Genomic DNA, 16633 nt, shown 5'->3' on the forward strand with positions numbered 1-16633 from the left:
GCCATGACAGTCACCAGCATGACACTGGAGACTGAAACACATTGGATGTATGGATTGTGGACTCAGTGCTGGCCTGGGCCATGACAGTCACCAGCATGGCATTGGAGACTGAAACACATTGGATGTATGGATTGTGGACTCAGTGCTGGCCTGGGCCATGACAGTCACCAGCATGACACTGGAGACTGAAGCCATGGATTAGCATGTGCACCCTGAGGAGAGGGTGTGGAGCAGGAATAGCAGGAAACCGGCAGAACCAAAGCCTGTTTCCCAGTTGTACCCTGTCTCCTCTAAACCCTGGACTAGATGTATCAGGGATTTAGCCCCTTCTCTGTGGCCCGGGATTGTAACAACTGTATTGTCAGATGAGAAAATCACTCTATTCCAAGTTCACGGAGGAAAGCAAATATTTGAGTATTCTATAATCATTTTTATCTTGCTTATTCCTTTGCTTAAGTCAAAGGTGATTCCTGCAAGTCTGGATGCTCCCTGCAGAAATCCAAGGCTAAAGAGATAGATTAATTTCTCTGCCAGGTCCCCAAAGAAACAGAGAACAATGCTGCTATGGGAGAACCTGATCATAGACAACTTCCAGCAGGGGAAATGTGTCCTAAAAGTAGCAAATCAGATGAAAGAGAAAGGTGTAAAATATCTGTATTAATCAGGGTTCTCCAGAGAAACAGAGTCAACAGTGTGTGTGTGTGCACATGTGTGTGTGTGTGTATAGAAAAAGATTTATGATAATGAATTGGTTCATGTGATGGTGAAGGTTGGCAAGTCCAACATCTGCCGGGTGGGTTAGCAGGAGGGCCACCCAGGGGAGATTCAATGTTGCAGTTCTAGTCAGGAAGCCATCTGCTGGCAGGATTCCCTCTTTTTCTGGGAGCTCAGACTTCATTCCATTCAGGCCTTCAACTGATTGGACGAGGCCCACCCACTTTACGGAGGGCAATCTGCTTTACTCAAAGTCCACCAGTTTAAATGTTAATCTCATTCCAAAAAAAACCTTCACAGGAAGATCCAGAACAATGTTTGATCTTGTGTCTGGCAGCATGGCCTGGTCACACTGACACATAAAGTTAACCATCCCAAAATCTGTGGCAGGCAGGGGTAGGGAGGTAAAACTGATGTTTACTGTTGTTCACCACTGAATTCCTCTTTGCAGCCAACACAGCGCCCTGTATAGTGCCGAGCACATAGTAGGCCCTCAGCTAAATGGTTCATGATGACATTCACAGTCCTGGACATGTCCAAATATAGCTAATTTGACAAAGACAACATCGAAGTCACAGAGGGACCTTATTCTCCAGTGTTTGTCGGGAAGGTCAACAAAAAGCCCACCCCATCTACCATGTGCTCTTCTGACTGTACCCCTTTCCCTGTGGTCTTCACAGCAGCAGGCAGTGGGTGAGGACGGTGACTGTTGGGGTGCCCCTCCCCCATCCCTAATGAACCATCCTTGTGTGTTGCTGATCAAGTCCCCCACTGCTGTCCAAAGTGAAAAGAAAATGTCCTGGAAAGAGATGATTTGTCTGCATCTGGAAAGATACCGGTCATTTTGTGTATTTGTTTTGCTTTTCCTTCAGCAGAGGGTGAGGGGAAACTAAATGAGCTTTTCTCACTTTGGAACATTGTGAAATTCAGAATGAAGCAGGCTGTGGGTGGCTGCTCAGGGCACCGTGAGCTAGTGAAGAGAGCAAAAAAACTCAAGTCAGGGCAGATCTGGAGCAGAGCATGGGGTAGGCGGAGGCAGCTGGGGCCAGAAAGACACACTCCCCCACCTTCACTGACTTTAATCCCCTGTGGAGATGCATCTGGAGGGATGGTCGAGATACCCGGGTCTCTGTAGCCCAATCAATCCCTTAAAAATGCTGGTTGACGGTTTTCTTGCTCATTAAGTTTCTTCCTAAGGAAGGACTACTTAATCTGGTCCACAGACCCCTCGGGAAGCCAAGGATAGAATTCAGGGAGTCCATGAACTTGGATGGCAAAATAACATATATATTTTTTCACTACTCTTTAGCTGAATTGAATGTTTCCCAATAATCTGAATGTACACAAGGAACCCCAGAATTATTAGCAGTATCTGTTGCAGACATCTGAAAATATCTTTTATGTTCATCTCTTCTTCATCCTGCCGCAACTTGGTGGTCCCTGCCCACACCAGGGTTCTGCAGGTCCCAAAATTTAAGGTAACTGAATTTTCCTATGTTTTCCAATGTAGATGTACCAGTAAAAAAGCAAATGCTGTCTTTTGATCTCCATGTAGATCCTTGGATCCACTTTTAACTGGTTAGAAATCAGAGAGCAAGAGGAGTGAGTAAGTTCTCTGGCCAAAAAACCTCCCAGGGCAGGTGGGGCTTATCATTCATTTGGATACCAAATTATAGAACCGAATTACGGGGTTGAGCCCCCTGATTCACTGTGAGGAATCCAGTCCCTTCCCCCGGTGGGAGTACTTGAACCTTGCACAAATCTTCATGCTGTGCATCAGCTTTCTCTGCAAGTCACTGCCTCAGGTTTTTCTGCCCATTCCCTCTGATTTCTCACGGCTGCTTCTCAGCACCACCCCAGCCCTCCGCCACCTCCATCCCCCAAAGTGTAGACCTCGATCCCTCCATTACAGCTCTAAGCACAGCTCACCCAGAACTGCAGTAGTTTAAAAACATGATTGAAGTTTAGGGGGGAAAGGAACTACAAGAATTAAAAGGGAGAATTAAAATTAAATGATGATGTATAACTCTCCCAAATCCACCGACAAGTCTCTCCATAGGGGTCGTGGATGGTCATCTTTTTTCTAAACCTTTTGCCATGTGACTGGCGCCTACTGACCACCCAGGTCGGGAGTCCCTTCAATTTGTCCTCCTTCCCTCAAGGTCAGGTTGCCCTTCTCAACTCTCAGGCTCCAACTAGAGGAATCAAAGCCCATGAACTTCAGGATATTCTCTCCAAACGCGATAAGAAGACAGCCTTATTTAACTATTAAATAGAATATCTAAGTCTGAAGTATGGGAATTGAGATCATTTCCCCCAGTTCCAGGCTTCCTAAGAACTCCAGGCAATATTAGCCTCAAAGCCGTGTGAATACAATGCTTGAAAAGGTGACCCTCCCAGTACAAAGGAAGCTTGGCAGGACACACCCAAAATGAACCACTTGGGGAATCCTATGCAGCTTCTACATTGTTCTACATTGTTCCAATGTAGAAGCTGCATATAATTCCCCAAATGGTAAGTTTCAACAATCTTAAGATCCATTTTCTACCTTGAGAATAGGAGCAACTATTGTTAGCACTCACACAGCATTTTGGGGGCAGAAGAAGGAGGCGTCTGTTACAGAACAGGGACAGAGGAGTGGCTTGTTTATTCCAGTGCTCTTACGGGAGATTACAGATGGCTCCATGGAGGAGGTGTCTCTTGAATTAAAATGAAGGATGAGCGTACATATCTGTGGGCACCGAAGAACGGCCGGCCAGCTCACTGTGTGGGTGATACAGAATGGTGAGGACGGGCACCCGAGGCTCCGTGGGCCCCCCCCACCTCCACGACTTTTATTGAACCTTGAAATGGCTTTTGAAGTTAACAATCACCCCAGAGGACACAACAGTAGACACTTAAAAGACATGAAGGTTTTGTTAAATACCCCCCAGTTAATCCAACAACACACCTCAGTTCTTGGGGGCTGTGTATAAACTCTACCAAGGGTGTGTGTCTTACGTTCCCTAGGAAACGTCTATAGCCAGACAAACAGATAACGCCTAATAGAGATAAAGAGAGTCTAAGGAAAGCTATGAAATCAGCTTTTCAGGCAAGGTATGTTCATTTCAAGCATATAATTTTTTGTAAAATCCTCTCGTTATCGAGAAGGAAAGTGTCAGAGGACAAGTTAGAATGGGGGTGTGGTGTGGGTCTGCCTCAGCCTGTGTGAGCAGAGGCAGACCTGTCCGGTTTGCATCTGAATTTGTCTTTGCTTGGGGTACCCAGCTTATTGTCCCAAACTTCTCCAATCCAGCAAAGGAGCCTAGAAATATACCGTATCCTTTCAAAGCACAATTGAAAAAAAAACTAAGGAGGCAACTATGTGACTACTTCCTGAAGGATACAGCATAGCATTCAGACTGCTTAACAAACCTCTGGAAGAGAACAATGTCTGAGGAGCTTTGAGTTTGAGTTCTGTATATTTTAGGAGAAAAAAAAGTTTTCTTTAATTAAGTGATGGCTAATGAACTATTAAAGCAACACCCTTGCTAATTAAAGAAATAAATTGAACTTGCTGGACCTTTCAGCTGCTTGGAAACCCTCCACTTCTAATGTTTTCTAGCTGAAAAGAAGGTTTCCATCCCAAAATGAGTCAACGAGTTAGAGAAAAGAGGTATCAAGGGCTGGTTGAGGTGGTTGGACGAAGCCTCCAGAAAGAGCAGCCAGATGTGCCCGCAGAGGTGATCCAGGCACGCTGTGGATGGTTTAGCTCAGGTAGATACCTGTGTATCACTACTGTATCGCCAAGCATCTAGAATAGCTCTGGTGCTAGTAGATGCTAAAAAAAAAAAAGAAAACAAAACAAACACACACAGAAAAAGAAACGTGTGTGTGTGTGTGTGTGTGTGTGTTGAATGAATAAATGAATGACTGCTTACCTAGCAAAGAGCCCTTTTGTTTTCAATATACCTTGGGGGTCTGACTTTTCCTAATCCAGAGTGTGAGTCAACCAGAGTCAATAGCAGGTGATACGTGAAGTGATCAATATTAATTTGGCAAAAGAGGTTAAGAGACTTGTTCCGTGTCACAAACTAACATGCAGGCCAGGTCAACATATTACCTCTCTGAAGACCCTATTGAGAGAATGTCTAAAAATTGTGCCCTTGATTCTGCCCATTTTCCACCAAGGGAAGGTACTTGGTATAACTGAGGACGCTTTGCAAGCACTCAGCATCTCCGCTAGAAGTCATCAACAAAGCTGTTTGTTTCCTCCTGTAACTCCGGACTCAGTGCATTTGTCTCAGGCTCCTGGTGATCTGGGGCAACACATTATGTGGTGTCGTCCAGGGCCATGCCACTTAGCAAGTTTTGCTTATGTCAACATTATGCACTGTACACATTTTTTTTTTCTTTTGCTGGGGGCAGCTGAAAGTAAGTGACACTAATTTCTATTCTGCAGTTATCCAAATATTGCACTCACAACACAATCCATAAATGTAATGACTACTCATCAATAAAGCAGAGGAATGTCTGAGAAACCCTAATTGTCACCCCCCAAAAAATTTTAAAAATAAAAACAAACAACAAAAACGCTGCCAAATGGTAGGTCCCTTATCTTAATTACAGGCTTATTTGCATTAAAATGAAGGTTATTCTATAATTACTACCAAATGTTTTGTGTTGAGGTTGAAATACCGCTCTGCAGGCTGTCTGTCCGTTTCCTTTCCATTTTCCCTTGTCATTCGTCTCCTCTATAATCGTCTGACAGAGAGTGCTGGCTCTTAATTCCCTTTCCAAAAGCATCACCACCTGAGGGCACCTTGTGGATTCTGGGGCATCCCACTGCAGTCTTTCTGCAGGATGGCATAGAGAGAATTAAAGAAACCTTGGCACTTCCCTGGCAGGCGAGTGGTTAAGACTCCACGCTTCCAATACAGGGGGCGCAGGTTCCATCCCTGGTCGGGGAACAAAGATCCCACATGCCACGTGGCGTGGCCAAAAAATAAAAAATATACATATAAAAAAAAAGAAAAGAAGCCTCTCTCCACCCACAGTAAACAACCTCAAGATCTGCCGGCTTGAGAGCAGAATTAGTGTGGCCTGACTCTGCACTGGCTCTGATGCTGAGAATCCCCACTACCTCCCCTGTGCCCCTACCGTACCCTGAACAAACTGCAACATTCATCAACAAACACAGTCTATTTTTTTTTTCTTGGCTGCGCCGCGAGGCTTGCGGGATCTTAGTTCCCCAACCAGGGATCGAACCCAGGCCCTCTGCACTGAAAGCGCGGAATCCTAACCACTGGACTGCCAGGGAATTCACTGGATGAATTCATTGGATAAATGTGTATGGCTTTGCAGGCTGCAGCGGCATCCACCCTCCTTAGAGAAGCGGCGGCTCTACAGGTTCGCCTCAGGCCCCCATCCTCCTCCAAAATGGTGAAGATGTTACTACCGTGGGGCACGCCTCCTAGAACTGCCGGTTTCACTGCAGCAGCAGGGCTCTGCCTGGCTCCCTCCTTCCCACTAAAGCACTGCTGGAACCTGAGTTCACCACCTTTTCTTCAAGTCCCCACGGAATGAGCAGCGGCTGACGGGCTAGGTCGCTAAGCAGGCTCCACAGAGGTCTTCCCTGCACCTGGGGCTCCCTGACCCCAGCCTCACCTCCTCTGTGACTTCTAGAGTTCAGGGCCTTGGTGGTGTGGAGAGGCTGCCGCCTCCCCTGCTCTCCCCAGCCCCCGTCCAATGCCGGCCCACCCACCGGAGAGGAAGAAGGCTGTTCCCGTAGCTTCCCAGGGAGCAGGGCTTTGTGCCTTGTGCTGCCTCCTTTGCACGTGCTCCCCCTTATTATTTTATTCCTGCACACAGTCCCTTCATCTCCTCCTCCTTTGAAAGCAGCCTCGGCGAGTTCTCCCCTTGCCGCCCCGGATGGTGGGGGGACGACCCCGCCCCCCCGCCGGGGGACCTTGGCTTTGATGCTCCGACTTTACTGCGCGTCATTTGTATTCCGTGCTTTCCGTTCCCGCTCTTGCCCAGTGTGTTTTGATGAGCTTCTCTCTTCACTCATATTGTCTCAGTCGTTAACCACCCATTTGCAAGTCTGTAATTTACTTTTGATCATTCATTTTATAAGGCGCACAGGGTAAAAAGCCGCCGACGCTGTTCTTCCCTTCGTTTCCCCTCCGACTCGGTCTAGTTTGCCGCTGAAGATTCTCTCCCAGTCCCGGACCCTGTTGCCGTATCATCTCATAAGGAGGCCTGTGCTGCCTTGACCTTCCTAGGAGAGATTTTCCTTCTGCTTCGCCTTCTGATGTGGTTCATTAGCTCGTTTCCCCTCCCCTTAGGGATCAGCTTCCCTGGGAAACGGAGGAGTTGGTGGAGGCAATTCTTTGGGGGTCTATTGACTGACAGAAGGGGGAATCGCTGGCAGAACGATGGGATTGCACCGAACCCCCAGGAGAAGGAGTTACCAGCGGAGGCTCAGCAACACGTCCCAAACTGACATTTCACAGCCGTTTTCTGTTTGGCAGGAAACAGCGTCAGCCGGGGAGGAGGAGGCGCTCTGAGCTTCTGGCTGCATCTCCCGCCTTCCCGTGGTCAGTAGGATTTCCAGGGAATAAAACCTGCTGCCTCTCTCTTACCAGAGGGGAGAAGAGCCCGTAGCAGGAGACGCCCAGGCTCACGAAGCCCAGTTTGAAATGAGCTTCTCCAGTGTTCCTCCCATTTTGTCTTCTTCTTTTTCTCTTTGGAAGCAGACACTGTTCCTGAAGCAGAAATCAGCCCTCCCAGGATTCCTCACGGCAGAGCCTTCGTTAGCAACCTTTCTGGCTGGCGTGGTCACAAGAGATCTGTGGGCCCCTACAGACATTCCTGGGACCCCCCCCCCCAGGCTCTCCCCCTCCCCCTCCCCACCCTCTTCCTCCGCTGGGGTCGCTCTTAGAGCCTCCAAAGCAGGGTCATGGGGGGAGCATATCTTTCAGGGATTTCATGGTATTGTGCAAATTGGGAACGTTTGAAAATGAAACCAGGCACTAGTCACAGGTGAGCAAGGACACAAGGTCCGAACCAGAACAGTCCCTGGCTGTCCCTCTTCCAAGTCCCACTCCCAGGGCTGAGTCTCAGTGTAAGAGAAAATGTGAAGACCCCCTCCTTCCCCAAAACTGGGCTAGGGGAAAAAATTGGGTGCTTGAGGTCTTGACTTGAAATTCAAAATGAGTTTTCACATAAAAATAATGGCATGCATGGTGGTTAGATGGAATTGGCCATTATGAGTTACGAGATCACTTTTTCCCTTTAGGACTTGGGTTGAGGTCAAGATTCTCAACATGGTACCACCCTCTGCTGTGAGTCAGCAGTTTTGTTGTCTGTTTTTAGATCCACCAGTTCTTCCCAATGGTCTCAGATAACGCACTGCAGACCATGCACACAGCTACAGTCATGAGTTAGTGAGTTGAAGGTAAAATCCCTGGCCAAACAAATAATTTAAATGAAAGGCTTTCTTGTATTTCAGAAGACGTTGGGTGCAGTGAACTTCAGAGATGCAGTTCTGAGCTGCTAGAAGCCTCAGGGTCAGAGTTTCAATCAGGAAACAGCTTTCTACAGATGCCTTCTGACTTGGGAAGCCAGCACAGAGACGTCTTTCCCAAGATGAGGGTGCAAAGGCCCCATGCACAGCTGGAATACGCCTCAGCAGGTAGCCCCCAAATTTTAAGCAGAGCAAACAGCTTACTCTCAATCCCTTTTTATTATGAGGCCAGACAATCTTTAAAGGAAATTAGTAAATCTAACATATCTTCGTTGCTAATTAGCATCCCTGGATCCAAAAAATCTTAAAAGGAGAACATTATCGAACCTAGAACACTGTCAGTGTAATCGCCCCAAAACACAACTGGGTGGAATTGCCGGTCTGTCCTAAAACTTCCACTAGGCATGTCAAGATGGTTTCCCCAGGCTTACTGTTACCTGCCCTGTGTGACCTGGCCCTGCTGCTCCAAGGAGCCCTGCTTCCCCGCGGGCTCAGCACAAGCTCCCCACGAGGGTCCTGCCAGCCCGCCCCAAACATAGAGCTTTCTTAGTCCTCCAGCGTCTGGGTGTGTTACCCTCCAGAACACGACTCATCCACTTTCAGGACCCAAGGCAAATTCTGCTTCCTGGCCTTCCAACAACCCAAACACACATTACCTCCCTCAGGAATCCTGCGGTGGTCCTACCACCCTTCTCTCGTCTCTGCATGTCCACCGAGCAACCCAGCTACATAAAAAACTCCTTTGGTAGGGCCAAATATTGGCAATTCCAAATAAATAAAGCTAATTTACGTCTTCGTCTTCTGCCCAGTCCCCCGTATCACTAGTGCTAGGCATAACACAGGGGCTCAATAGACCCGAGTTAATAAGTTAATTGATTCATCGTTTGAAAAACACCCTCCGACTAGTGCACCCACATGTATAACCCACTACTTAGTATGGACAGAATACTGCCCTGTGAAAACTTATGCTGAACGACAATACCTGTGTATCCTAATTGGCAGTGATTATTCAGCAGCTGGGCCCTGGGTGAGACGCAGGCTCCCAGGACTCCCAATGAAAGGCTCCAGCTCTGAAGGCAAAGAAGAGTTGAAAAAAGAAAGGAGAGTGAGCGGGTGGGGTGAACTATGTAGAAAATGAAGACGTGGTCAGGCAAGTGGCCCAGAGACTCAGCCCTGAGATGCTGTCCTCGTTCCCTGGCTGAACCCCGAGCATCTGTGGATCACGTAGCACATGCTGCTTCTTTGCTACGTGCTGCACGCATGTTGAGGGATAAGGCGAAGGCTCTGGCCCGGAGAGCTCCCAGCATGTCCGGGAAATGTGAAAACAGCAAAGCCTGATCCTTGGTAAGCAGGGCTGTAACACAGATGCAAACAGAAAGCTATGGGGGAAAGGAGGTCGTTCATCCTTCCTGGAGGAACCAGGGAAAATGTCACAGAACATGAAACTTTGGAGCTGGGTCTTGAGGGGTGAGCGGGTGTTTACTGGAGAGGGAACCAGGGGAGAATATTTCGGGCCAAGGGAACGGCTTGTGCAATAGGGAGAGAGTAAGATGGAACCAGGAGCAAGATGGGAACCCAGACTTGCACAGCCAGGGGCCGAGATGCTGAAGAAAAGCTTAGTTCAGATCTGGGATGACCCTGGGGAACAGGAGAGAAACAGAATCTCAAGGAGTCAGGGAGAAAAGAGGCAGGAATAAGGTGGTTACAGGTGGCCCCAGAGTGATAGCTCAGCATGACATCTCCAAACCAGGCCTTTGGTCTCCTCTGGAACTGACTGCCAAGCTGTATCCTGCCAAGCTCCATGTGTCCTCAGGGGTGCCCTCACACCTGTATTCCTTCAGGAGTAGAAAATAGCTCCAGGTCACAACTATCCTTAAAAGCATTACTAAGTCCCCAATACATACCAAACATGCGTTAGGCCTAGAAATGCAAAGTCAGAGAAGACGAGAGTATGAACAAGGCCTGCTACCAGCTTACGGTCTAGTCCAGGAGACAGAGAGGTGATAGGGCTTGTATGAGTGTGCGGGCTAGGGTAGGTAGAATGAACGACAAAGGTCCCGAGGTGACCATATCAGGAAGGAGCCTCAAGAATCTGGGGCTGGATCCATGCGGGTTTTGGGGTATTTTGTTCTGTTTTTTTTTTTTATAAATTTATTTATTTTTGGCTGCGTTGGGTCTTCATCGCTGCGCATGGGCCTTCTCCAGTTGTGGGCAGCGGGGGCCACTCTTCGTTGCGGTGCGCGGGCTTCTCATTGCGGTGGCCTCTTCTCTAGGTGCGCAGGCCTCAGCAGTTGCAGTGTGCAGGCCCAGCAGCTGCGGCTCGCGGGCTCCAGAGCGCAGGCTCAGTAGTTGTGGCGCGTGGGCCCAGTTGCTCCACGGCATGCGGGATCCTCCCAGACCAGGCCTCGAACCCACGTCCTCTGCATTGGCAGGCAGACTCCCAACCACTGCGCCACCAGGGAAGCCCGATCCATACAGTTTTAATGATGCTTTTGTCAGTGTAGAGACTCGTAGCTTAAGCTGGGTCCTCTCCCTTCTGCTCCATGGTAGGGTGTTGGTGGTCAAGTCAGAAGATCATGTCTTTTTAAAAACATTCGAATAGTTTTATCCTTGACTTTATCTGGCTTAGTAAGATAGAACACCACTTAATCTTATTTTCCCCCTTCCCCTTTTCAGCCTCCTCCAAAAGAAGAAAAACAAAATAGTTAAACAAAACATAACACTTTCCTTGAAGGTTTTCCACGTACAGTTGTGTAGTTTGTGATTGGTGTGTTTCAGTTGACGGACACCTCTTTCAGCCCCACTGGAAAGTAGCTTTTAGGAAAATGTATGTATACGTTTCAAAATTTTGTGTATGTATATGTGCATGTACCTATGAATCCCGGAAAAAAAATGGGAAATTATTCAATGTTAAAAGAAATAAGAGGGGCTTCCCTGGTGGCACAGTGGTCGAGAGTCTGCCTGCCAATGCAAGGGACACGGGTTTGAGCCCTGGTCTGGGAAGATCCCACATGCCACGGAGCGACTAGGCCCATGAGCCACAATTACTGAGCCTGCGCGTCTGGAGCCTGTGCTCCACGGCAAGAGAGGCTGCGATAGTGAGAGGCCCGCACACCGTGATGAAGAGTGGCCCCCACTTGCCGTAACTAGAGAAAGCCCTCGCACAGAAAACGAAGACCCAACACAGCCATAAATAAATAAATAAATGGATCATCACGTTAAAAAAAAAAAAAAACAAGGAAATAAGAAACAGGCTAAGAAAAAAGAAAGAAGGTTGAGATGAAATGATTGTGATGGCTTCTCCAACTCTGTTTTGGACACTGATGCTTGCCCTCCTTGTCTAACACATTGTTTGAGTCTTTCTTTTCTAAAATAAAAGAGGGAGGAGGAGGAGTCATCATCACCTACGGGCCTTGTCTCCTGCCCTGGGCTATGGTCTCCTCTCCTTGAAGGAGTAGCTGATGCTTCCTCTTTCCCCTCCTCACGAGGAGCCTGCGATAAACACTGGGCGACCACCCTGCCTCCGCCTGTTCCTTTCTAACAGGATTCCTAACTGGTTCAGGTCTCAGGTGGCCACGTGCTTCCAGGCAGACTGGATCCATCCCAAGCCCAGAAATAAGTCTTGTGTCTTTAAACCAGCACTTCCCAAACTTTTTGGTCTTAGGACCCCTTTACACCTTCAGAATAATCGAGGGCCTCAATGTATTTTGTTTATGTGGATTATATCTATTGATATTTACCAGATTAGAATTTTAAATTGAGAAAATTTTTAAATATGTGTATGTAAATTTTTCTAAAAGAACAATAATAAACCCAATACACATTAACATAATTAACATATTTTTAATGAAAAATACATGTTCCAAAACAGTTGGCTGAGACAAGTGGCATTGCTTTACACTTTTGTAAACCTCTTTCCTATATGGCTTAATAGAAAACAGCTGAATTTTCATCTTTGCTTCTACATTCAATCTGTTGTAATATTTGTTTTGGTTGAAGTATATGAAGAAAACTTAGCCTTTAATTACATAGGTATGTAATTTTAAAAAGAGAGGAGTATTTGCTTTTCAGGTAATTGTGGATATTTTTTGATATTTGAAAACTTGCAAGTCGTGGTTTCTTTAAGCTTAGTTGCAACGTGGAATCTTAAACCAAGTGAATTACCTTTTCATATTGTATTGCACTAAAATCCATTGATTTATCTTGCTATTTGAGTGGACCATTTACCCATGTATGATTTTATAACAGCATGCCTTGGTCATTTGGAAAATATTGGTTCACTAAATTATGCAGATCTTCCAAATGTTCACTTATTTCACTTATGCAATATCAAAAAAGAACACATTTGTTAATATCACCACTAATTTCATCAGAAAAAGTCTTTAAGCATTGGGACAATGTCAAGCTGCCAGTAACAGATACAGGTTTTTCCGAAACTCTAATTTTCATTTGAAAGCTCAAATTTTATCCTTGGCAACAAATACAGTTGGCCTCCTGTATCTATGGGTCCCACATCTGCGGATTCAACCAAAAGATTGAAAATATTCAGAAAAAGTTTTTTCCAGAAAGTTCCAAAAAGTACAACTTGAATTTGCCGTGATCCAGCAAATATTTACATAGCATTTACATTGCTTTTACAATTATTTACATAGCATTTACATTGTACTAGGTATTATAAGTAATCTAGAAATGATTTAAAGTATGCAGGAGGATGTGTGTAGATTATATGCAAATATTATGTCATTTTATATAAGGGACTTGAGCATTCATGGATTTTGGGATCTGCGGGGGTCCTGGAACAAATGCCCCACAAATACTGAGGGATGACTATACTGTCAGTTGTTTTCTTTTTGAAGTGACTCACTTCATTCCTTTGAAATTTTCTGCCAAATATCTATGTCTGAATAACCATAGTTTGTCTGTTGTTCTTTCAACTGAAAGTGGTGCTTTGTGAAAAAAGTGGATACTTTAGCTTACCACTCAAATAATCACCCAAGTGTTTTTGCCTCAAGATAACCTTTATACTTCAGAATGCAACAGAAGTGCTTTATGTGTACTTCCCATTTTGTCACACAGAATATTAAAAAAATAAATATTTAATAAAATCAGAAAAGAAAGATGATAAATAACAACAGATACCATAGAAAGACAAAGACTTATAAAAGAATATCATGACTATCTATACACCAACAAATTGGACAACCTAGAAGAAATGGACAAATTCTTAGAATCATACAACCTTCTGAGACAGAATCATACAACCTTCTGAGACTGAATCAGGAAGAAATAGAAAATCTGAATAGACTGATCACTAGTACAAAGATTGAAACAGTAGTCAAAAAGCTCCCCAAAAAACAAAAGTCAAGGACCAGATGGGCTTCAGAGGTGAATTCTACCAAATATTCTTAGAAGATTTAATACCTATTCTTCTCACACTATTCCAAAAAATTAAAGAGAAGGGAATACTTTCTAATTTATTTTACAAAGACAACACACACGAAAAAGAAGACTACAGACTAGTTTCTCTGAAGAACATAGACACAAAAATCCTCAACAAAATATCAGCAAACCAAATTCAATAATACATCAAAAAGATCAAGTAGGATTTATTAGTGATGCAAGGATGGTTCAACACCTACAAATTACTCAACATGATACACCACATTAACAAAATGAAGGATAAAAATGGCATGATCATCTCAATAAATACAGAAAAAGCATTTCACAAGATTTAGCACACATTTATGATAAATCTCTCAATAAAGTGGATATAGAAGGGACACACCTCAACATAATCAAAGCCATATAAACCCACAGCTAACATCATACTCAATGGTGAGAAATTGAAAGCTATACCTCTAAGATGAGTAACAAGACAAGGATGCTCACTCTCACCACTCCTCTTCAACATAGTATTGGAAGTTCTAGCCAGAGCAATTAGGCAAGAAAAAGAAGTAAAAGTCATCCAAATTGCAAAGGAAAAAAAAAACTGTCAGTATTTGCAGATAGCATGATTTTATATATAGAAAACCTAAAGATGCCACACACACACAAAAAACTATTAGAAATAATAAACAAATACAATAAAGCTGCAAGATAAAAAATCAACATACAGAAATCTGTTGCATTTCTATATGTTAACAACGAACTATCCGAAAGAGAAATTAAAAAACAATCCCATTTAAAATTGCAACAAGAAGAATAAAATACCTAGGAATAAATTTAACCAAGGAGGTGAAAGATCCTTACACTGAAAGCTATAAGACACTGATGAAAGAAACTGAGGCAGACACAAATAAATGGAAAAATATTCTGTGCTCATGGGTTGGAAGAATTAACATTGTCAAAATGTCCTTATTGCCTGAAGCAATCTACAGATTCAATCCAATTCTGGTCAAAATCCCAAGGATATTTTTCACAGAAATGAACCAAAAATTCTAAAATTCACATGCAACCACAAAAGACTCTGCATAGTTAAAGCAATCCTGAGAAAAAACAAAGCTGGAGGTATCACAGTCCCTGATTTCAAACTATACTACAGAGCCATAGTGATCAAAACAGCCTGGCACTGGCAGAAAGAGAGATACACAGATCAATGGAGTAGAATTGAGAGCCCCAGAATAAACACACGCATATATGGACAATTAATTTATGACAAAGAAGCAAAGAACATACAATGGTGACAGGATAGTCTCTTCAATAAAAGTGGTGGAAAAACTGGACAACCACATGCAAAATAAATGAAATTAAACCACTATCTCACACCGTACACAAACATTAACTCAAATTGGATTAAAGACTTGAATGTAAGACCTGAAACCATAAAACTCCTAGAAGAAAACATAGGCAGTACACTCTTTGACACTGGTCTTAGCAGTATCTTTCTAGATGTTTCCCCAGGCAAGGGGAAAAAAAGCAAAAACAAACAAATAGGATTACATCAAGCTGAAAAACTTCCGCACAACAAAGGAAACCATCAATAAAATGAAAAGACAGGAAATTCCCCTAGTGATCCAGTGGGTAGGGCTCCGTGCTCTCACTGCTGAGGGCCCAGGTTTGATCCCTGGTCGGGGAACTAAGCCACACGGTGTGCCCAAAAAAATAAATAAATAAATTTTTTTTAAAAATGAAAAGACAACCTATGGAATGGGAGAAGATATTTGCAAATGATATATCCAATAACTGGTTAATATCCAAAATATATTTAAAAACTCATATAACTCAACAACAACAAAAAGACAAACAACCCAATTAAAAGATGGGCAGAGGAGCTAAATAGACATTTTTCCAAAGAAGACATACAGATGGCCAACAGGCACATGAAAAGACATCACTGATAGGGAAATGCAAATCAGAGTCACAGTGAAATATCACCTCACTCCTGTCAGAAAGGCTATTATCAAAAAGGCAAGAAATAACAAGTGTTGACAAGGATGTGGAGAAAAGGGAATCCTCTGACACCGTTGGTGAAATGTAAATTGGTGCAGTCACTTCCTCAAAAAATTAAAAATAGAACTATCATATGATCCAGCAATTACACCCCCGGGTAGTTATCCAAAGAATACAAAAGCACTAATCCGAAAAGATACCTGCACCCTCATGTTCATTGCAGCATTATTTACAATAGCCAACATATGGAAACAACGTAAGTGCCCATCGACATATGAATGAAGAAAATGTATATATATGTATACATATATACAATGTATATATGTATACATATATACAATGGATTATTAGCCATAAAAAAAGATGAAATCTTGCCACTTGTGACAACATGGATGGACCTTGAGGTTTTCATGCTAAGTGAAGTAAGTCAGATGGAGAAATACAAATACCGTATGATTTCACTGATATGTGGAATATTAAAAACTAATAAACCAAACAAAAACAAAATAAATACAGAGAACAGACTAGTGGTTACCAGAGGGGAGGGGTTTGGGGGAGAGCAAAATGGGGAAAGAGGATCAACTGTACCCTGGAAAATTAATTTTTAGTGGTAAGCATGTTGTAGGGTATACAGAAGTAGAAATATAATGCTGTACACATGAAACTTATGTTATAAATCCATGTTTTAATTAACAATTAAAACAAATTAAATTTTTAAAAAATATTTAAAGGCCAAGATTTAATAAAATTAGTCATTTTTACTGTTTCATCAAGGATATTTTAAAGTGAAACTGGCATCTTTCTAGACTATGAGCTTGTGGCAGTGGAGAACACAGTGGCTATTTGTGCAGTTGGATACCTTTGCCTTGATTCATGATAAGGTACCATCTGTTTTACCCATCATTGCTTTTATACCAAATATCTACACAGTCAAAAAGACCAATAATGTCTTAATCTTATTACAAAAATTGATTCTGCTGACCCTCTGAAAGGATCTTGGAGGCCCCACACCTCCAAGTTTGG

The sequence above is a fragment of the Eubalaena glacialis genome, chromosome 10 (assembly GCF_028564815.1).
Source record: "Eubalaena glacialis isolate mEubGla1 chromosome 10, mEubGla1.1.hap2.+ XY, whole genome shotgun sequence".
NCBI lineage: Eukaryota > Metazoa > Chordata > Mammalia > Artiodactyla > Balaenidae > Eubalaena > Eubalaena glacialis.